The sequence below is a fragment of the Stegodyphus dumicola genome, chromosome 7 (genome assembly GCF_044657685.1).
Source record: "Stegodyphus dumicola isolate Sdum_Otavi_A_Nest chromosome 7, ASM4465768v1".
NCBI classification, from domain to species: Eukaryota; Metazoa; Arthropoda; class Arachnida; order Araneae; family Eresidae; genus Stegodyphus; species Stegodyphus dumicola.
In genome coordinates, this window is record NC_140774.1 from 100941857 (window position 1) to 100964679 (window position 22823).

The window sequence follows — 22823 nt, forward strand, 5'->3', positions numbered from 1 at the left end:
CCTGGGTTGCTATTGAACTGTCGACGTTCGCCGGCTGTTTTTGAATGCTCGGGTTTCCTTGCCCACTGATTCGCTTTTTCTCCGTAGCCATGTGCTTGAGTTTGCTGTAGTCTTGGCGTACCAAATTGGTTTCGCTGTTGATATTGGCGTCTTCTTTCGACGTCCGCCGTTCTTCTACTTTCAAACTGGATTGCTAGCTCAAATAATTTTTCCAGTGTAGTCGGATTTCTCAATTCAATAAAGTCTTGCACTTGGGGTAGTAACCTCGGCAAAATCACTTGAATTATTTCAGGATCCGGACGGTTTCCATACAAGAGCTTGAAAACGTGAATTTTTCTTAAAATAAAACTGGAGAGGTTTTTTATTCTTTGTTGATATATACTGAAAAGTTCTGTTTCTAATTTCGCACGATCCCTTACAACAGGGAAGGCTTTTAGTAGGGCAGTCTTGAAATTTTCGTAGGTATAGGTGGGACTTCCTGCTTGACCCAAGAGACTTCTGCCGATACATTTGAACCAGTTAAGCGCTTGGCCCCTCAAAGCGCTGGTAGCTAAGGTAACTTTTTGAAACTCGTGCACGGGGTAGAGCATGAAGTGGTCATCCAATTTTTCCAAAAAACTGGTTACCTGTGAGTTTCCATTAAACGTTGCTTCTGGTTTCATCGAAGCGCGCATGGTCTGGACAATATACCCAAATCCTTCCAGGGCGGCAGCTGGCATTTCTGGATTCTGAGCTGTTTCTGCAGGCAGCACAGGTTCTTCTTGAAACTCGGCCATGGTTATTTTTCGTCGGGCGCCACTATCAGGTTCAATGTTTCTTCTAACCTTCTTCGGAAACATACAATGACCTGACTAGAACAGAGAGCTTACTAAAGCTATGTTCACTAATTGTAGTAAGTAGACAGGATACAGACGAAGGGTATACAAAAACCCTTTATTTTTTTCTTTATATACAATGACTTCCGTACTTCGGAATACAATGACCCTCCACTCGGGGTCTAACTTAAAAGATATCAAAATAAAACTAAACTCTAATTTAACTTTAGAATAAGATTGGCCTTATAATAACAGAAAGCGTATGTAGCACAGAGACTGTGAACACTACAATACGTTTAATTTATCAAGAGGATTAAAACCTCTGGCCTGGAAGGCAAAGTAGCAACTGCGTAACTTCTAAGGTAAGCGGCCTGCTTCGAACTCACGGCTTCCTCTCTTTTGCTTGGCAAAAAGGCCACACTTAAATACTTGGCGTTCGCCAGACAACTTTGCATAAACTCCTTCACGCTTATAATTCTGGCCGGAAGTAGAAAATAAGAAGTGATAGTAAAGATTTAAAATAAAATAAACGTTAGTAAAACTTAAGATCCTTACAAGCTCAAGGAATTAATTGAACAAGAAGAAAGCAAAAATGTTGACACCAGTGATTCAGAAGAAGAGCAAAAAGAACTTTCGATGGCGTTTGTAAAAAGGAGTTTGTCTACTATAACTGAAATAATGGATCAATTCATTGAAAATGATCCGAATTTTGACAGGAGCTTAAAAGTAAGGCGTGGTGTTAGAGATGCTCTATCCGTTTATGAAGAACTTTTAAGAGAACAACGCAAAAGAAAAAGGCAAACAACATTAGATGCTTTTGTCACAAAAAGGCAGAACACTTGAAAACGCGGAAGGCTAACTAAATATGACTGACTTAGAATTTTATTTGTTTTTTTTTAAGAATATTCGTTTTGTTATTTATATTTTGTTTTTATTTTTGCAAGAAATAATAATGTGGTATTAATTTGGGCTTTAAGAAATAAATGTTTGGTTTTATTTTTATTAAAAAAAACATACTTTTTAAATTTAATACCTAACCAATTTCCTAGCCATCTTCCCCTAACCCCAATATTTACATGTAAAGATAGCCTCGTTTAGCGCTGTTTCGCATTACGCTCTACTTTGATGGAACGTATGCCCCGCGTTAAGCGCGGTCTTACTGTATTTTTAAACAACATTTCATTCTGAACGGAATTAAATGCTATACTTTTCACAGGACAGTTTTCTCAGAATGGTTTAATTTGAATGAAATATTTTCACAAGTTTTAGTTAATTACATTAGAAAAAAAAAATTAAGGTAATTCGATTTTATTCTGTTAAGGTACAAAAATTAAGATCCAAGTTTATTGTATTATTAATATTAAAATTATGCATTATTTCTTTTCTATTTATACAGCTTCTTCCTAAAATACTTTCTTAAATATGACATGATTTTTTGGCTCCTGAGGCATCTTTTAAATCGAAAAATGTAAGTCAATTTATAATTAATGCTCTATTCGGTTCATTTTAAATTAGAGAATTATTAGGAATTAGCGAAATACTTTAAATAGTACTTGACTTTCTCTGAACATTTCTGAAAGGGAATAAAATAAGTGTTTTTTTTAAGTATTATTTAAAACTTGTAATTGAGTTATTATAAAATGTAAGGGGAATAATTCTTTTAATTATAATTATCATATTTTTTTTAACCTTCATTTCAACAATACATATTCCAAAAACTCTTTATTACGTTCTTAAGTGCGCATCTCATAGCATTTGCTTTACAATACCTTTTAACAGATTGCTTTCCAATACGAACAATTCTTGCTTAAATAGTTTTACAACGTATTTGTCAACAGGATTTCAATTTATGTTTACAATTCAATATTAATATTATTATATATTTAGATAACATTTATAATCATTATAAATTAGATACATTTAATAATTAGATTTCTTCACAGTACTTTCATAGTAGTTTATAAGTGAATAAATTCTTCATTTCAAATACATTTATAAATAATTTAATGAATATTTAAGTATTTTGTCAAAGGCAGATACATGCTTTTTGCAAGCACATGCATAAATACCCATACATATTTCCTATTTTTCATTTCCGGCATGTGCAAATCTTTAATTTCTGTGCATTCACTATATTTTTCGTGTAAAGTAATTTACACTAATTTAGCATACACCCGAAAGTTTTACATAAAAAATATATATGAATATAATTTGAATGAAAATTATAAGTATTATTTTTAAATTATAAGTATTCTTTAAGCATAACATTTTTCTTAAAATCTATATTTTTGTAGTGCAACAGCTTAGAATTTTATAAAACAAATTCATAATCAAAATCGCTGTTGTTAGTTATCAAAAAATAACCAAGATGTGATTTTTGCGTAAATGTCACTAAACTATACAAATTGCTATTATCCATCACACTATAAATATTTCTTTCATGCGAAAGTGTCCCTTTTTCGATTTCTATGGAACTGTCGTGTGTCGAAATACTATCAGAATCTTGTGAAGCGAGCTTCTGAATGTAAACAAAGAACACCCCATCTGGTGACCCAAGCTTCAAAGCAGTGCTTCACTTTTAGCGCGGGTTGGCCCCTCCTCCCTTTACTACCTCCATGACCTGCACAGAACTGACAGCTTCTCTGCCAGGATCAACAAGCCAGCTCAGAAACCGGTTTCGGCTATATGAATGTCGGTTCTGTGCAAGAATGTTAGAATAAAGGGAGCAAGCCCAGAAAGAATGTCAAAAATGTTACATTGTAATTTATTATAGCTACTATGCAGCATTTCGTTTTCTATACGTCACGTAGATAATCATTTAGGTTAAGGATCAAAAGAACAGGAGACTTGTTAACCTTCGATAATAACTAGATTACCTGTAAATAATACCAATTAGAATGTAAAGTAAACTAGGGATGCGTCATCCAACAAATACGGCATAGTGGCCATAATAAATCGTAACTTCATATCATGACGCTTCATGGTTTTTCTTTCATAACATGAAGCATTGAAGGGAGATAGAGGAGACTTGCTTCATTTATTCTAACCTCCTTAATTTTATGGCCCTGTTAGCTGTATACGTTGTCGATCATATGCAAGTACCACAAAAATAACGATTTAATCTAGAAAGAAGGGCAGGACAAGTGCTGGATGACTGACTGGTTCAGGGATGGAAGGAGGTTGCAATGCGGTTGAGGAAAACAAATTTATTTTTTCCATGTACAGAGCTAGAAATGGATACATACAACTGTTGCGTCGCAATATTTTAGCTCTGGGCTGATGAATTTCAATTAATTGTGTATTAAGGTATTTTAAAAATTTATATACGATGTATGGCACACATAAAAAAACGAGACTGTGCAGTTTAAAAAAAGAGGGGAGTTGGCAACAATTGTTTTGGTGACATCATGCCACACACCTCCTCTATCCATGCAGCCAGTTTCGACTCAACCGATCATGGCAGATAGGAATACTGTATCATTGAGTGAACACATACAATTTCATTCTGCCGGGAAAATGTCTAAACCGAACAGCGAATCAACATCAAGTTTCTTGTGAAACTTAAGAAATCAGCTACGGAAACATTTCAAATAATAACCGAGGCTTATGGAGATAAAACTTTGTCTCGTATACGTATGTTTGAATGGCATAAGCGGTTTTCAGGGAAAAGGGACAGTGTAGAACATGATGAACGTCAAGGCATGAAAATTCAAGGCAATGTTAATTGTCTTCTTCGACATTAATGGAATTATAATGATTGTGTTCCCAGTGGTCAGACTGTTAATCAACACCGCTACATTGAAGTACTAAAAAGACTTCGTGAAAAAATTAGGAAATCAAGGCCACGGTTGGAGGTGGTGGATGGCTCTTGCACTAGGACAATGCTCCCGCACACGCGGTCCTATCTGTCAAGCAGTTTCTGACCAGCGAAAACATTACTGGGATGGGGCATTCTCCTTATTCACTTGATTTGGCTCCATGCGACATTTGTTTTTATTTCCTAAAGTTAAATCTTGCTTAAAGAGAACCCATTTCACCTCAGTTGAAGAGGTTCAGGCGAAAACGGATAATCTCCAGAAAGGGCCTTCCAAAACCTCGTTCCAGAACTGTTACTAGCAATGGCAGCACCGAATGCAGAAGTGTATGAATGCTGAAGGAGACTACTTTGAAGGTGATAATGTCACGGAGAACTGATTCTGTAAGTACAATGATTTATTGGACCAGTCTCGTTTTTTGAGTCACACCTCGTAGTTTGGATTTGTGTGGTAGGAATTTATTTTTGCTGGTAAAAGCTTCCGTTATATTATTTCTTTTGTTAGTTTTCACGGTAGAAGAAGACAGGGAGTTCTTTTTTTTTTTCTGAACATCTATTTTGTAGGGAGAAAAGAGGGAGTTAAATTATTTGGTCAGTGTTCCCTTAACGGAATTTCTTAGCGGGTTGTGCGTGTGAAAGAATAATTCGCATCTTTGCTTCTCTTTCACTTTCTTAAAAGTCGCAGTTTTGATGTAAAAATGGGTTTTAAACGGAAGATCGTCGAATTTTCGTTCTTGTCTGGCTGTTAACTAGTTAATTTAAGTTTTTAGCTAGTTAATTTTTAGGTTGTGAGTTTCCCTCTGAGAAAGATAAATGGGATCTAAATTGTTTCTCATGAATTTGGTAATTCTTTTTTCTGGGGCGGGAGGGGGGGGGTTAAAAGTACAGACATTGTAGGCGGTAATTTTTCCAGCTGGTTTAAGGAGTGATATTTCATTCGGTATTGGTTCAAGTATATTTTAATTTTTATCTTTCAACCTATATTTTGGGGAGTGGAGAACCGAGATTTCCTCGGACCTTGCACTAGGGCATAGAGTAGATTTGGCTTAAATTGTAAGAGAGTGAAATACAGAAAGGAACTGGGAAACAATTTGTTTCGCTGCCTTCTTGCTTGCCCTAGCGGTCTGGATTCCGCGCTTCTTCATACTGAGATGAAATTTGTACGGAGATTGGGTTTCAAGAAAAAGGATAGCAGAAGTAAAATGTGGGCAATTTGCTTCACTGTTGGTGCTACCTCCTCATCTCTCGATATGAAATGAAATTTACCCGGCCATTTTGCCTCGCTAGCCCATATCTAAGCTTTAGACCGTTTCGCTGCGAGTTACCTCTGTTTAAGATGCTGAGTGTTTTTTTTTTTTTTTTTTCTCCCGTCCGCTGCCCTGTAGAGACGGAATTGGAGAAACAAAACTCGCCACCTGTAGAGCAGCTGCCACGCAGTTCAAGTCAGACGGCGAATTCTGCGGAGCTGTAATGTGATGAAAATCATCGTATTCTTAAGGGCTAAGATAGATGTCCATTCGACGGAAGTTTTCAGTGGAACTCAAACTATTATAGTACGAATGTACTAGAGTACAGCTGCGGCCTGAGAAAACTGTGATGACTTCCTTTGGAGAATTGGGAACATTTTGTGCGTTGGAAATTAGCTGTGCCATCCTTTCTTGGGTTTAGATTTTATGGCAAAAACTTCTATATATTTTTACGTGCATTTCAGCTCTTAGCTATGTGACGGTAAAACGGAGTGGTATTCTTTCTCCCGTGAATTGCCCTTTTTATACTGATTTTTAAAATGTTTAGTGTCCGGAAGAAAAATATGCTTTATGGGATTTGAAATTAGTGATAATTATCTTTTGAAATAATACTCTAGATACCTGGCCAGTTATCCCAGCTGTAATGTTTATTTTTAATCTTGTAAATTAATAAATGTGTTTTATTGTTAACTCTTGTAATGTTAGATTTATTTGACGGTCTGCATTGGTCTCTCCATTTGTTTGTACTGCAAGGTTTTTAGAAAATTGGAGCTTACTTAGAACTTGGGCCTTAAACACAGGGCAATTAGATATTTGAATTATTAGAAGGCGCTGATGAAATAGTTTAACTATAACTGAGTTTACTGAATTATTATTTATGTGAACTGATTGATTTAATTTGTGTTGATATTTCTTCCTTAATATTTTGTAAGGTTATATATTAAGGCTTTTCAAAAATGAACTTATTGCTACCTCCAGGCAGTTAGAAAACATTGTGCATTTAGTTGTGAGGATTTAAGATTATAGTATTTTTAAGGTAGGTAATGTAATGAAATATAAGTTTAATTTTGTTATTAAAATATATGTTATATTTTTTATCAAAGAACCAAAGAAGATAAATTCCTCTTTACTTTCATGTTATTGGTTTAATGAATTTGAACTTGAGTTGACCTAATTTATTTTTACAGTTATGTATTTATTGAACTAATTCAGTTTAGATCAATCACCACAGTTGTAAGAGATCGCACAGTTATAACAGTACATTTTATTTTATTTTATTCCGGCTCCTTCAGTAGAGAGTTTTGTAAATTTTTTTATTTAATTTCAATTTTCTGAACATACGCTGCTTAAATACTGTTAATGGACCTCCACAACGTGAACAGCTAGAGTTCTGTAGATTTTTACAATACATGTAAGAAGAATGACTGAGCTACATGAATATACTTGGCACAATCAGCTATGTAATACATTTAGTATGACAGTAAATACACTCTTTTTCAAAAAAAATCGATCGAAATGAAGGAATTGGTTGTTTTTGATGAAACTGAATATGTGTATAGCTAGCTTATATACAGATAATAAAATTATTAAAAAATCAAGGTCGTAGTACCTGTTTACGGCTCACAATCACCCATTGAGTGTTCAAATTAGTAGTTGGTCGAACCGCCCCTGGCGGCAGTGCATGCTTGAATTCGTAGAGGCAAGGAGTGGTAGAGGTTCCTAATGTCATCTTGCGACACATTCTGCCAGGAATTCATCAAACTATTATAGTCGCTCCGGGTCTGCGATATTTTGTGGTGCCTGAATCTGGCAGTCTACCATATCTCAGACATGCTCGGTTGGTGAAAGGTGTGGTGATCTTGCTGGCCAAGAAAGAGTATCAACCGCACGGAGACAGTCCAGAGCTATGTGGTCTGGCACTATCTTGTTGGAAAATGGCCCCAGGATGACGTTCCATGAAGGGTGATGCAACCGGCCGCAGGATAATATCAACATATCGTTGAGCTGTAAAAGATGTACGAAGGATGACTAAAGATGACCTGCTGTCATAATAAATAGCGCTGCACACCATCACACCAGGGGTTATGGCTGTATGCCTTTGTAAAACAAAGGCTGATTGCGACCGCTGGTCCCGTCCTCTCCAGACACGAACACGGTGGTCATATGCTTCAAGTGTGAAGCGGGATTCATCGCTGAACACTATACGATGCCATTCTGATGGCAACCATGATGATCAGCTGCGACACTACTCCAGACAACTCCGCCAATTTTGTGAAGCCAAAGATAAACGTCTTAAAGGTCTCTGTGAGTGTAACTCCCCCCCTCTCAGACAAGCGCCGTGAGATGGTGGACGTGGTACCACGGAAGGTATAGACGTGGCTGTAGTGCGTTGAATAGTCGACAATGATATTGGGGCTGTTCGAGCCTGGCGAACAATCATCCTATCTTGCCTTGCATTTGTGATCCTTGGCCTTCCAGAGCCTTCATTTCGTCGGCAGTTTCCTTGTAGCAACCATTGCTGCCAACATGTTTTCACAGCAGTGTCTGCACGCTTCAGGTAGCGGCCTATTGCTCGGTATGACAACCCAGCTTCACGCAAACCTACAATGCCACCATGTTCTACGTCGTTTAGTTGTCTGTAAGGTCTTCGATATCGTCATAATGGCATCTTTAGTTGCTTCTTTACGGAATTACAATGGCAGCAACAAAAGAAGATAAATTTTCCGCCTCTGTTACTGGTTTTATACTTTGTGACTTCCGCACTAGAAATGCGCGCTATGATCGCAATTCCTGTTCATTTGCATTGAAACTTTGATCATTTGCATGTTCGATCAAGATGTTTTTTCATACCAAATTTTGTCACGATCGCAAAAGTCCTTCTTGGTGCTTCGATTTTTTTGCAAAAGAGTGTAATTAACAAAATTACTGTTCTCTGCAGGCTACAAACTTGCGTTAAATTCTCTTACTCATTAGTACGTCATTATCAAAATTTCCATTTTATCGTGTCGATCGTATTGCGGGTATATGTATGCCGATGCTTGTTTCTACATCGTGCCGGTCTTGGATCACATTGAGCGACGCACGAATCTAGAAGAAATTTTTCCTAGAAGAAACTTTTATTTATTTAAATAGGAAGGTTCCTAGCCAAAACAGTTCGACTGGAAGTGATGTCACGGTAACATACAAGGAATATTCTGCGACGCTGGCGAAAATATCTCGCTTGCAACTCGCGTAGGTCAACCAATCATGTATTGCGAAAGCGAATCTCCAAAAAATGCTTCTTTCTGCGCTAAGTCACGAATAGCTTGCAGTGTCCATTTCATGAATACAACACGTACTTAGGTGGGAGAGAAGTGTAAATCATTACTCTGCCCGATATCTTTTAAACCCTTTTTACAATCTCTTCTGTCGACTCTTCTTCTGAGCATTAACTGAAGAACGCTGCAAAGCAGTGTTTTCCCAATAAATAACGAATTATGTAACTGCAGTCGTTTAAGTCTAAGTAAAATAGAACCTTTTTAAAAATAGCTGAATAATGTTACTTTACTTTTAAATTACGACATGAAAGATAACGTGACATTTTGTGACAAGGCAGAGATAACAGAAAACTATGATGATAACATTTAACTTAAGCAATCTAGCAAATGCAAATTCAATTGAAATTAACAAAGGAGAAGAACGCTGCTATGTTGCGTAAAGAGTCTTAATGGATCACTGAAGATTAGATTGGAATGAATTTTGATAATGTTGAATAATCAATTAAGTTATATCCAGTCATATGTGTTTTAGAACGTTCAGTAATTTGGAACTAATTAATTGGTAACTGGAATTGAAAACTGTTTGATGAATTTATCATTATCCGTAGCTAATCACATCGCTTTTATGTAAAATAAATTTGCATTTGTGCTCAATGCTCTTTTTAAAAAGTCAATCGTTTCACCGAGTAAAACATGCAAACCGAGAACAAAAATAGAATAGAACCGAACCAAAATCAGTAGCTGTCAATTAAAGTAAAAAATCGATCATTTTAATGCGTCTTTAATTGTGGCTTGAATAATATGCCGAATAAAAAATGTTGCTGAAAAGAGAAGTATTGTGTCCTTTGTAATTTTTTAGTTACTCTAAGAAAAGATGGTTACGATAGTGAGCATTCACGTCAGAGGCATGGATGCCGACATTTTTTTATCTCAAAATTGAAGAACAAATTTTCATATAATGCGCTGACTTTATATTGCATCACTCATTACGTGGCCAAGATTGATAAAAATCTTGCTTTCAGTCCAATAATAAGACTTTTATGCTAATTAATCCAGTTATCATAGTTGACCATGGAGGTAGGAAGTAAGATGGAGTAGCCCTAAACAAGTTTCTCCCGTACCCTGCTGTGAAGCACCGGCGATCCCTACGTAGTGACCAAAACATTGGGTCATTTACCATTGAGTTCAATGGGATTTGACGCGTTCGGATGTAAATATTTTGTAATTGCTTAGTAAATATACATATTAAATGTATGTATTTTCTTTTTCTACTACACTTCAGAGTCCTAAGTATATGAAAACAACATATTCTTAAACAACATTTCATTCTGAATGTAATTAAATGCTATACTTTTCACAGGACAGTTTTCTCAGAATGGTTTAATTTGAATGAAAAATTTTCACAAGTTTTCGTTAATTACCAGTACATTAGAAAAAAAATTAAGTTAATTCGATTTTATTCGGTTAAGGTACAAAAATCAATATCAAAGTTTATTGTATTATTATTATTAAAATTATGCATTATTTCTTTTCTATTTATAGAGCTTCTTCCTAAAATACTTTCTTAAATATGACATGATTTTTTGGCTTCTGAGGCATCTTTTAAAAGGAAAAATTAAAAAGTCAATTTATAATTAATGCTCTATTCGGTTCATTTTAAATTAGAGAATTATTAGGAATTAGCGAAATACTTTAAATAGTACTTGACTTTCTCTGAACATTTCTGAAAGGGAATAAAATAAGTGTTTTTTTTTTTTTTTTTTTTTTATTATTTAAAACTTGTAACTGAGTTATTATAAAATGTAAGGGGAATAATTCTTTTAATTATACTTATCAGATTTTTTTTACCCTTCATTTCAACAATACATATTCCAAAACTCTTCATTACGTTCTTAAGTGCGCATCTCATAGCATTTGCTTTACAATACCTTTTAACAGATTGCTTTCCAATACGAACAATTCTTGCTTAAATAGTTTTATAACGTATTTGTCAACAGGATTTCAATTTATGTTTACAATTCAATATTAAGGTTATTATATATTTAGATAACATTTATAATCATTATAAATTAGATACATTTAATAATTAGATTTCTTCACAGTACTTTCACAGTTGTTTATAAGTAAATAAATTCTTCATTTCAAATCCATTTATAAGTAATTTAATGAATATTTATGTATTTTGTCAAAGGCAGATACATGCTTTTTGCAAGCACATGCATAAATACCCATACATATTTCCTATTTTTCATTTCCGGCATGTGCAAATCTTTAATTTCTGTGCATTCACTATATTTTTCGTGTAAAGTAATTTACACTAATTTAGCAAACACCCGAAAGTTTTACATAAAAAATATATATGAATATAATTTGAATGAAAATTATATGCATTATTTTTAATACCCACTCAAAGGTCAGTTTTTCTTCAAAATTCCTCCGCGATGGCATCTCTCTCTTTAGGCAGATAGCCCTTGCATGCGTTACTCTATTTAATAAAAACTTAATCTGACCTATGTGCCTAATTACAAATATTTTAACATATATAATTTTATATTTACATTTAGCCATCGAGTTTTAAACTTTTCAAATCTTCTAGAAAATAATTTTTGGCAGAGCACTTTTAGCAATTTTCTTAAAATCTATATTTTTGTAGTGCAACAGCTTAGAATTTTATAAAACAAATTCATAATCAAAATCGCTGTTGTTAGTTATCGAAAAATAACCAAGATGTGATTTTTGCGTAAATGTTAGTAAACTCTACAAATTGCTATTATCCATCACACTATGAATGTTTCTTTCATGCGAAAGTGTCCCTTTTTCGATTTGTATGGAACTGTCGTGTGTCGAAATACTATCAGAACCCTGTCAAGCGAGCTTCTGCATGTAAAAAAGAACACCCCATCTGGTGACCCAAGCTACAAAGCAGAGCTTCACTTCTAGTGCCGGTTGGCCCCTCCTTCCTTTCCTACCTCCATGTAGTTGACTGTACTCTCACTTTTACCTTCTTTAATTCTCACTAGAATGCGAAAAGTATAAATAAGGGCAACGTTCTTGAGCTCAGGAAGAGAGCTTTTAGCTTCATAGGCTAACCGTTACGCTGCTTTCCTGCCGGTTAAATTTAATTTATCGGCTTAAGCTTTGGGAAGACACTTTTGTTTGAGAATATTTTGGGCGAAGCCAAAGTTAGTCAGAGGGTGCTGAAATTGTGTTCTACTTTCAGTTTGATTTATGTTCTAAACTACCCAAAATCAGTGGAGCTTAGTCCTTTTACACTTTTAAGTTTGTGTAACCGCTAGGTTGACGTGTAAATAAATGTTTTTTTTTTCTTTTCATATTTTCACTTTGAGTTATAGTACCTATAGTTAATAATTGGGACAATGCAATCTGACTACGGTTCCAGTAGATTTTGCACTTTAAAATATTGAAGAAACGTATAAAGTCATTAGTACTTTTTTGTTTTAATTTGCGGAAATTTAAGTCATCAGGGAAATTTTAAAAATCTATTCAATTATCAGTTCATATACAATGCGCATAAATTCAGCAAACGCAAAATACCTGAAAAAATTGCAGATCAAGTTTGAGTTTTATATAGGTATCTTTGAAAATTTACGGTTAAGCGTTTTTATCTAAGAACCTATTCTCGAATGTTTCTTTAAAATAGTATATTCAACTTAAATTCTTCTACGCGTGCCTAAAACTGCAAGCTAAAACAGCTAAATCTGTTTGTTCGCTTCCTGATTAAATCCTGCTATTTATAACTATGACGAGAAATAAGAAAACCTGTCATAGGAATTTTTTAATGAAAACTGTTACGGGAACGTTACAGTAAGTAAAAAACTGCGATAAATCATTTTTTAATCCTCTGAATTATGGAAAATCTTAGTCCTAAAGTGACCCAATTTGCTATCAAGGCGCCAAATGTCAGCTCTGTTTCGACAAGCATGTCATAAAAAATTATCCTTTTCTGAAAAAGGCTACAGGCTTAAAATTATCTTGCACTAAATCGAATTGTTGATGACGTCAAAGCTTAAAATCAAACGTCTACTTTATTAAAACAAAATTTGCTTTTTCTTCAGCAGTAAGACATAAACTTACTCACAAGAAATTCAACAAACATATGCATATATTGAATGTACCTGGAAATATGTAATATTTTCTGAGGAAGCAGATGGACCCTACAGCTTAAAAAAAAAAAAAAAAAAAAAGCTGAAACTATTTCCTTTTCTACAAATAGCAGTAGGAAAGAAAAGACGTCATATATGAAGAAACATTTGCTGTAGGTGGTATTCTATCTTTTGTGAAAATTGGTAAGAATACCGAGAAAAATCGAAAAATCTCAAAATACACGTCGGGAGAACATTTGCTGCCGAAGTTTACACTTTTTCCTTCCAGAGAGAAGATTTTCGGTAAGATAGTAAGTATAAATATTCAAAATTTCTTGTATCATAAATGCTTGTTTTGATGACAATGACATAAACATTTCTGACTGACGATTCGGAGTTGAGCTATTTGGGAATATTATGGTGCAGTTTGTTAGCAAGGCCAAATAATACGGAAACTGAACTCGTCAATGAGGTCAAGAATGCCTGAAAAAAACATCGAAGCACAAATTTCAGTTTAATCCCCCTTATGAATGGAAAATCGATTAATTAATGTGAGTGAGAAAGACGCTTTTAAAGAATGAATTTTCATTTCAAAATTATGCCTTTATAATTATGCAGAGTTTTAAAACATTTTGCCAAAATTATGCAGAGTTTATGTTTTTTTCAAAATTATGCCAAAATTATGCAGAGTTTATGTTTTTTTCAAAATTATGCAGAGTTTATGTTAATTAACGCATTTTCTTTTTATTGGATCTGTAATATCATTTATTCTTTTCATTAGCTCTCAGCAGGATGCAAATAAGTTACGACTATTTAAGTCTCTGCTTTTGAAATTTTGTAGGTACAGTTTTAGGTAGCAACAGTCGTCGTAGTATTTTTCTCTCTCTCAACTCTGCTTAATTTACTTACCTGAGATTATCCATTTCGCTAGCGAAGTTAAATTGCGAGCTTAGTATTTGAATCAAAGCTTAGTTAGGCCATTTGTATTGTAGTCTCCAGCTAATATTCACTTTAAATTTGGGAATTCAGCTATCTGTTACCTAACACCCGCAAGTGGCTTAGTCTTAATTTGTACACACAGTTTGTGTGATTGTTCAGTACAAGTTTATTTAAATCTTCCTCGAACGCAATTGCAATTTCACAAACGAAGTGATAACTCGTTTTTCGGTCTAAGTAAGATTTAAAGACTTTAGAATCATTTACAGAGGGATTTACAGAGAAATTTAGAGAGAGATCACTTACAGCGAGATTTTTACCCTACATACTTATTTCCATAATAAAATATGTAGGAATATATTATTGATGGTTTATTACAATAACTATATTTTATACAGCGTTTTGAATTATTTATTTTTATTAGCTTTCTATCAGATAAAGAAAACACAACTTCTATGCTCTTGCCTGTGTATTAACTATATTTTGAGATCTTAAAGTTCTTTCAGTGTCCTCATAAGCAAACTATATTATATGCCTTAAAATTAATAAACAACCGCCCCCTCATATTAATATTGATATCTGTTAATGTTACTAAAAACTGTCTAAACATACTTTAGCCATGATCTTTATGAGATGTGTTTTCTAGAAACAATTTCTTTATGAAACGCTGCTTTATTTAAAACTTTAACAAGCTTTTCGCATAATTGACTTAAGATCGTTAAATTTTAAATACTTTTAATACGAGATGATATCTTAAATGTGCAAATTTAATTTATCTATAAATTTATATAGCTAGAATTACCATTTAGGCCTCTAATTTGGATTTCAAACTAACTTGTCTCAAAATGCTGCCCATTCTCCTTTAACTACGTCGGCTATGGGGCACCAAATGATTCTATTCATTTTAAAAACATTTTGATTGACATTTGATGCTAAAATCAATAAAAAAAACTTTTAATTCCGATCTTTATATTGACTTCTTCGTATATAATAAAATATGATTTCAGAGAAAAATGGAAACAACTTTAAAATAATTCATTTACAAACAACATAGCGAGAGAAAATATTTTAAATCTATTTAATAGTATCATCCAATATTTAAGACAGACCCCGAATTAAAACCCTTTTCTCAATATTGCAGAAACATATTATACCAATCTCTTCAACTGCCATTCAGAGGGAATGTATTTTTCAGGAAAAAAGCTGATACCGTTTTATGATTTATAATATTTAAATAGACTGTTACTTCGTGATTTTCTGTTGAAGACTTATTTCTCAAATTCCGTGTTTATTGGTACCATAAACTTGCAAGAATCGGACACATTTTCTTAAGCATATTCTTGTACTTACTTGGGACATCTGGAATCCACATGGAAGTAAAACTTTTATAGAAATAGTTTCTTTCGTTTTATGTGAATTACTTTACAAAAGTAGCAAAACGCAGTAATTTTTCTTAAAAACTTTATTAGAAGTAATTTTAATATTTACTTGCATTAAAGATATTTTATATGCTTGAACTGTCAATTCAGTAGTATTTCATTATTTGTAAGCTTATTCACGAGAAAAAATATTAATTTTTGCATTCACTTCGTTTAGAAGTCAATGTATTTTCCAGATGTTAATGCAGACATCAGGTTTAATCTTATCTGTCATGGATGAGAATATTATGATAATCACTAGAAGGATGGCAAAAATGTATTCATTCTTAGATGACAAATGTAATATTCTAATTTTTCTGACTGAATAATTTTATTCTTACTGAGTTGCATACATAAACATTAAGAAATAAAGACTTCATACTTTTAGGTAATGCTTCTTATAATGCAATCAATCACTGTGAGATGGATAGATTATCAGTGTTTTGCCAGATTATATTTGAATTTCTTTATGGTTCTAGCAACCGCCAATTCAAGATGCTTCCTAAAACCTCTTTTTCTTGCCGAAAGGTCTTTTTAAATACTGTCAACAGATTAGCTATCAAAAAAGACATTATGATTCCTGGCATCAACAATAAGACTGTGACATGTAAAAAAGAAGTAAAATTTTACCTTGCTTGGCACTTCAAAACACACATGATTAGGGTAACTTCTCAAGGTTCGCAAATTCTAAGCGGTCTTTAAATATCCTTATAGAGCAACGTAACAAACCTATAATCAGTTATAACACTTTTAGAATACATGTATGAATTTCTTTAGTAAAACTTTGATATTAATAAATATTTGACTTTTTGCGTGCAAAATTCACATATATACCATATTAATAAATAAAGTTAATGAAGCCAGTTTTGATTTAAATTCAGTTTTCAAGAACATATTTGAGGAGCGACTAAAACCGAATGGCTTTGGTTTTAGCGATAATGGCTCCATTTTAGATAAAACAGCAATCTCAATTAAATTTCCAACAGGCTCCCTTGAAAAGAACTTATTGTGAATAACTCTTTAAATTTTTTAACGTAAAAGTATGGATGTAAAAGTATGGAATGTAAAAGTATGGATCTTAACATTTTTACTAATCTAAGTGTAAGGGCTGTTTACTAATCGAAATTTTTATTCTCCAACAGAAATTAGATTTTTATTTGAAACACCTTCCCATACTTTTTTCTAATTTTCTTTTTTAAAATTTCTGTCTAATTTTAGCAAATACAATTTGTTTTAACTTAATTATTTATATCATCTGTGTTAATAAATAAAAATTCTGTATGTATGTATTATGTATGTATGAGAAAAAACGCCTGTACCTAGATCCACCGAATTTCGAACACACATAGACTCATCCAAACTTGTGCATCTCGAAGCCGGATTTTCGAAATTGTTTTTTTGTTTAGCTCTTGTGCGAATTAACAAATTATAATTTAACAAGTTCAGCATTTTAAAAATAATTTGTTGCCATTCTGCAAGGCGTAAGATATTTCTGTTTAAAATTTAATCAGAAAATTCAGCGATTTAAAAAAATGTATTGTCATCGGGCAAAAAGTAAGATATTTGTCTTTCAAATTTAATCAGCAAACTCAGAAATTTAATGAGAACGTGTTCCACTGCCCAATTTATATATTTTTATTTCCCATATGCCATTTTATTGCCACTTGGTAAAGAGTAAAATATTGAGTTTTCTTTTAAATTTAATCCGTGTGTTTCTGATTAACAATCTCTATAATTGAAAAGCACTTCTTCAGCTCTCTTATTATTGATTGCTTGCGAGTCCCGTAAAATTACACTACCTGGAATCATTAAAAACATTCCTAATTTTAATTTTTAACAATAATTATTTTAGGAGGTTGACCGCACTAGTATTTAGTTATTTAAAAGAATTATAATTGGAAGTAAATATCGAGCATGAATATTTACGAAAAGAGAACTGAAACAACTTTTGTCCCGCAAATATATACATTAGAGTTATAATATTTGTCACAATTAATGGCTTCCCCCCCCGCACGAAAAAAAAAAAGAATTTCGTTTCGAATAACGAAAAAGAATGAACTATTTATAAAAAAGTTGGAAAGCCATTGACAAGCAAGGACATTCAAATTAACTCTCATAAACTAAGTAATTCAAGCAGTTACAATCACCAGATTTCGGAGATGTACTCACATTCAAGAGCAGTCAACATGGCTATTTTTAGTATGTTAATTATAGTCACTGAGGTCAGCATCACAGCATTTAGAAAATATGTAGCTATTAATTATCAAGAAAGAAATCGATTTTGCCCTCAGATGCATTGATAAATATCTGAGATTTTCAATGCAAGGACCTGAATAGAGCAATCACATTTTTGCAGAGAAATATCACCAAATATTCATAAAACTTTCCAGTACTTTCAACACCATACTCTATATTTTTGTTTTGTTTTAAGTGCTTTGTCCGTATGAATTTAAATAATATAACGAAATATCCGAATTCTTATGAAATAATGTAATTACGACAATTGAAATTGGTAAAGTATAGATTAAAAAAAGTACTGCCAGTCCAAGAACCAAAACGTATATTAATTAATAGAACTACTGCTGTTTATTCTACTGATCTTCGCCGCTGATAAAGCTCAGATTGGCTGATTATGATTCTTTAGTCGCAGAATATCCTACTAGTACCTGTTGAGGCTTTTCGTGGTTTCTCCATTTCACTTATTGAGAACAAAGTGTTATTTATCGTTAAGATATGTATACTGCTTCAATAAAATGTTATTCAGGTTTATTTGGACACGGAAGAGCCACAAAGACTATTTTTCTAAGAAGAAGGATGCTTTCGCGAGGATGTTTTGATAGAAAATGGCTTGTATTCACGTTGCAGACGAGAAGAATCAGGAAAACCAACTACGTAGGCTGCCCGTATGCCTGGGTGGAACCCAAACCGGGTCGAACTACCAGTATTCAGTGGTTTTAACCACTCGACCACTGGTAGGGCCTCAATAAAACGAGTTTGGCAGAAATTTCAAGCCAGTGGTTTTTTTTTTTTTTTTTTTTTTTTTTTTTCGTTCGGTACCTGTATCTGTCAGATACCGTTTGCAAAGCTTTCGACCGGCAACTTGAGCCCAAGCTAACAGGCTAGCTGCGTGATTGATTCTTCCTATGTGTAACGCGAATACGAATCAGTTTCTCTTAGAAATTTTTCCAAGAAAGCATCCCACCCTTTAGGCAGATATCCCTCGTGTGCTTTATCATATTCAAATAATCTAAACCTAACCTAACTTTAGAAAGACAAAATTGCCTTATCTTAAGGCTAACTAAAGCAATCCTGTAGAAGCATTGTAAATAACTATGTTGCTGACGGGATGTGGAATACAATTTCTGCACCTCATCTTTAAGATTTCTATGGTCAAAGTTTTTCGATGTGAATACATACATTATGTTTATAGGAAGTTAAAATATGAAATGCTTCTTAATATTATCGCACATTATGTCTTTTAACGAAAATAGAATAATTGCTGTAGGCTGAAGAAGAATCAAAGAAAGCACTGATCATGACCGTAACCCCACGAAGCAGAAGATCGACTTAATAAACAAACTGCAATCGTTCTGCTGGCTAGAAACATAAGTTTCAAAATTGAACAAATTACAAAATTAGAAGAATGATTTTTTTAATTTACTGTTTGCGTAACTTCGAATATGTCGAAAATGCCTAAGCGAAAGCCTGAAAGAAAAGTTACTTTCAAAAGGTTCTCTTAGCAAGTGAAATCAAAGAGAAGCTTCTTTTAAACTAGGAATTTCCCAAACGACAATGTGCAATTTACGTAAGTAAAAAAATTATAATAAAAAAATTAATTAATGAAAAATGCGGATGCCTCAGGAGAACGCAAAAGGGTTAAAAAATCGAAAGACTTTTGAACTGCAATTCTAGAATGATTTCAAGTTATGAGAATTAAACTGTTTCTATTTCCAGATCTCTTTTGACTAGAAAAGCTGTGAGTTCGTTAAAATGCTAGAAGAGAATTCTTTTACCAACTGATCAAATGGTCCACACGATGGAGAGGTAGAAATAGGATGCCTCAGCGGAAACTGCTTGGTGAGAAATAAGAAGCAAATAATCTGACAAGTGGATAAAATATTTTTACTGGGCTGCTAAATGGAGTGCAAACCCTCTCGAAATTCATAAGATAGGTGAAACTTCTCTGCGTAAGGAAGTCTTGTCAGAACACTCATTAATGTTTCAAAACGAAATGATACCGGTTTTAAGTAGCTAAAAGAACGAATTACTGTGTTTTTAACGCGTATGAATGCAACAATTAAGAAAATATAAATGATTATTGACAAACGCAGAAAATCTCGGTGTTTGGAATCAGTCAAAGTTTACCATAATAAGAACTCTAGATGATAAATACTATTTTTACAGCTTTTCTTTTGAAATGGGAACAACTTGTTGCTTTCGAGTCCATATCCCATGGAAGAATGCTTGTAAAAGCCTCAGAGAGGTTATTCTATTTTCCTCTTTAATTTTGAAGACAAGCACGCCGGAGGAGGATCTCTCACCTCTCTTCCCTACCACCAAACCACATGAAAGGACCTTCGGCTCGCCGTATATTTAGAGTGCCACCAGGCCACAAAGACACTGTACAAACATCCATACTTTTTCCGTGATTCGAATCTGGATCATTCTGAATGGCAGTCAGAGTCAATATTAGCTATACCGTATGGGCCGCGAAATGGGATAGAGAACTCAAAAATGAAAGAGAAGACTTACTTTCAGATAACCATACTGTATACTTCTCTGATTTCTATCTGAATTACGTTAAATTAGTTTTTCTTGCTGCAAATACAATTTTCCTCATTCAGCCTTTAGACTTGAAAATTGTAAAAGCTTTCAAATGCCATTACATAAAAGATGCTATTCAAAAAAAATATAAATAAAATTGAAAATTGCGAATATGGATATAATTAAATCGAAAACACTTCGAAGGATAAAAAGCACTTCGAAGGATATAATTAAATCGATATACGTGTTATAATGAATGTGAAGGGATAGTCTCTCGAAATTCAGTTAAAAAAATCCTTTCGAAAATGTAGCTTTCAAGAAATTTTAGATGAATTTCAAGCTATAGACATAGTGTTGGACATCGTGAAAAATATGAAGATTTACTTTTAGACTATGTTGCAATTGACAATAATACTGAGCACATGAAAAACACTGATACCACGTTATAGTTTAAAGAGTTGTAGAGTGTTCAAAGAGCTACAGAAACTGAAATTAACAGTGAAATTAATACGGACGAAATTGATGATGTGCCAATCTCAGCCAAATCTAGAAAAGCACTGGTAATTCTGAGGAAAACATTTGAAAAATATAAATCAGAACAGTTATCAGCATTTTTATCAACTTGAGAACTCAAATGAAAAATTACAGTACAGAAATCGCCGTGTAATCCATTTTATAATTTCAAAATGTTTGGAACTGAAGTGATTTTAATAAGTGGCGGCCTTCATACTTTTTCATTATGCAACTGCCACGCATTTAGTCAGGTTTTTTTTAACTATAAACAGTTTATGGTTATAAAAATATTTTTTTATTGTAAACAGTTTCTGATTGCAAAATTAGTTTATAGATGGCAAACACACAGACACAGTATAGCAGGGGATGGCCACCTGCCACGTCATCACCAAACAAATCATCATCTGCCACTCTCTAAAATGCATGGCAAGTGCATAGTGGAATAGTACGTTTGATTCTAAACTCTCTTCTCCTGAAAAGTTTGGTATCGAAAGCAAAGTTTTCACACTATGCAAGTACTATGAGCAAACTATTTTGGAGGAATATAGGCAGGATAGAACCAACATTCATGTAAAATTGCCTCAAGGAGTGGGCAGAAATCTTTAATAGTGGCGTCATATTGTTCAGAAATGTGTTTAAAAATTTTATAGATCAACTGTCTTTTCTTTTCTTCTTCCATAAATGATAGTATTATACTTAATATATACAGACAGTTTCCCAATTTTACTGTAAGAAAATTTGGGAGTTTTCAGATGATCCGAAGCAGATTAGAACATATAATGTAATACAGTTGAACTTTGGTTTGCGAACGCTTTAAATCACAAGGAAATCGGTTCACAGGAAAATTTTCCGTAAGGTAAATGTCTTGGATGGCATACGATATCTTGAGATACGAACAAGTAAGCCGACTACAAATGATGTTTCAAAATGCTGTTAATGCAGCGGAAAAAATACTGTTGCGTGCGTACGGGTTCGTTATGAAATGAATGCACAAGTCCGATGCAAAATGAACAAAAATTTATTATTATCACAACAAAATGCTTAAATCTTCTCAAATTATCATGCAGTATTACAATACCTCACAGTAGTTATCTTTTAACTACTCAAATGTCCAACAGAACGTAATTCAAAACAGCTAAAGAAAGCTAATCCGCGAATTCGCTACAATCAACAAAAGCAGTTTTCTGAACAACAACAAACTAAGCAACTACTACAAACTGAGATGTTTTCTCCTTTTATAAGTTTTTAAAATCACGCGCCAGAATTTTCCAGCACTTTCTCGAAATCAAAAAGAGATATTTATTTATTTAATGCACGCGCTCTTGTATTTTCCATTTTCCGGCTTAGCTTTCTTTTAATATTCGTCACGCGCTGCACTGTGCGAGAAATAAAACCATTTAATTTATAATTGAACTAACATTAGCTTTTTAAATACCAAATTCGTAACACTGCTCCCTTCCCAAGGACTGCACGTCCCGGGCAGTACAATCCCTGGACAGTAAGCTAAACTTACAACTGTGGCATAAATGCATTAATAAGCATTACATTACAATAATAAACAACATGAACAATAAATGCAATACATAAAACAAATCAAATGCTATCAAATACAAATCAAATACTAAATGCAAATCAAATACGAAATACAAATCAAATCAAAGACACATTTAAAAACAAAATGGACCATGGTCTTATACTATTTACAATTATTTACATTATGTACTATGGCCATAGTAATTAGCTAACCTGTCGTAATGAACGACTTTAGATTTAGAGTTCGAAGACTTCTGGATCCGAAGCACGACGTCATTCGTGTTCAGCACTGTATATGGATCATCCGAATGTGACTGTAATTTAGGTTTCAGTCCTTTTCGCTGAATCGGGTTCCACAACCACACCTTGTCTCCTTTGTTGGACCTATGTCTAGTAGCTCGCGTGTCGTATCTGGTCTTCACT

At 33.6% G+C, this 22823-nt stretch overlaps 1 protein-coding gene across 1 annotated transcript in view; it reads right to left on the minus strand.

Annotated features, from left to right (window-relative positions):
• LOC118200800 (inverted formin-2-like) overlaps nucleotides 1-16238 on the minus strand; it is a 358115-nt gene extending 341877 nt beyond the window's left edge. Inside the window, exon 1 of the mRNA XM_085820652.1 lies at nucleotides 16221-16238. The gene's annotated coding sequence lies outside the window, so the exon portion shown is untranslated. The remainder of the gene's footprint in view (nucleotides 1-16220) is intronic.
• Between the last annotated feature and the right edge of the window lie 6585 nt (nucleotides 16239-22823).